Source organism: Gorilla gorilla, chromosome 15, assembly GCF_029281585.2.
Source record: "Gorilla gorilla gorilla isolate KB3781 chromosome 15, NHGRI_mGorGor1-v2.1_pri, whole genome shotgun sequence".
In the NCBI taxonomy this organism is placed as follows: Eukaryota; Metazoa; Chordata; class Mammalia; order Primates; family Hominidae; genus Gorilla; species Gorilla gorilla.
This window is the reverse complement of record NC_073239.2, coordinates 20120680-20122252: the sequence shown is the minus strand read 5'-3', so window position 1 is coordinate 20122252 and position 1573 is coordinate 20120680.

Here is a 1573-nt window from a genome sequence, read left to right as displayed (position 1 = left end):
ATATTATATATTATATATAATATAATATATATTATATATTATATTATATATAATATATATATATAATATATATACCTCTTTAAATGTACTTTTCTGCTAATATAATATATATATATTCGAAGACAAATTAAAATATGTCAATAACTGAACAAACCTTGGGGAACTCTATCAGAGAAATGGAAGCTATTTTAAAAATGAATTGAAAATTCTCTAAAGAGCTATAGCGTCTGAAATGGAAAAGAAAAATCTCTGGGATGAGCTGAAAGAAGATTGGTGACAGGAGAAGAAAGAGCCAACTTGAATATAGAATTTATCCAGTCTGAGAAGCAGAAGGAATAAAAATTAAAAACAAAAACAGCCCCAGTGATCTGTGGGACAATATCAAATGATCAGAAACATAAAGCAAATTTATTTTATGCCCTATTAGATCATTAAACATGCAGAGATCGGTCGGGCGCGGTGGCTCACTCCTGTAATCCCAGCACTTTGGGAGGCTGAGGCGGGCGGATCACCTGAGGTCAGGCGTTCCAGACCAGCCTGGCCAACATGGCGAAACCCTGTCTCTACTAAAAATACAAAAATTAGCCGGGCATGATGGTGCATTCCTGTAATCCCAGCTACTTAGGAGGCTGAGGCAGGAGAATCGCTTGAACTCAGGAGGCGGAGGTTGCAGTGAGCGGAGATGGCGCCATTGCACTCTAGCCTGAACGACGAGAGTGAAACTCTGTCCCAAAAAAAGAAAAAAAACATGCAGAGATGAATTTTACATTTATAAATTATTTGTATCTTTCAGTGAATATTATTATTGTTGTTCGCATGGCCATCAAAATTTTTACCTCTGAATAAAGGCATTTCTTAACATTGGATTGGTTATAGCATGGAAGAAATTCAATCACTCCACCAATGTTGTGGCAAATACCTCAAAAGCACGATCAGTCCTATCATTTATGGCTGCCTTGATTAAGCTTCAAGAATAAAACTTAACACACTTCTAGAAAATATACCTCAAAAGAGATTCTTCTACTTGCTTCACTAGCTAACCAAACAGAAATCATTATTGCTTGGCTTGGCTTCTCCTTCCAGCAGAAAATTAATCAACACCTTTGTTAAATATGCTGTATAGATTTCTCTTTTTTCTGGGGGAGTGGGGACACTGTTGTTAAAGTAAGTCATCTCACCTTGTTTTTCAACTTCCTTTAGTTGAATCTCATATTTTTGAAATTCATGAAATGCTTCTTTCATCAGTTTGTCTAGATCTACTTTTTGTCTTGAAAGTCCAACTAAGAATTTTGTTTTCAGTATAACGGATATAACCATTAGTAACTCCACAGCTATCTTTCTGTATCTATATATTACTAGCTAGTTAATATTTCCCAACATATCTTCAACAAGAAGAAAGAAATTCCTAGAAGCCAGACACTCCTCCAATTATATTCTCTTCATATATGATTGTATCTCACAGGTTGGTTGCTATGGTATTTGATTCCTAGTTACCATGATACTATTAAGTGTTTGCTGCAGAATCTGCCATGCTTGGTCACAGAACTCAGTGAAAGTTCTATTAAAAGACTTA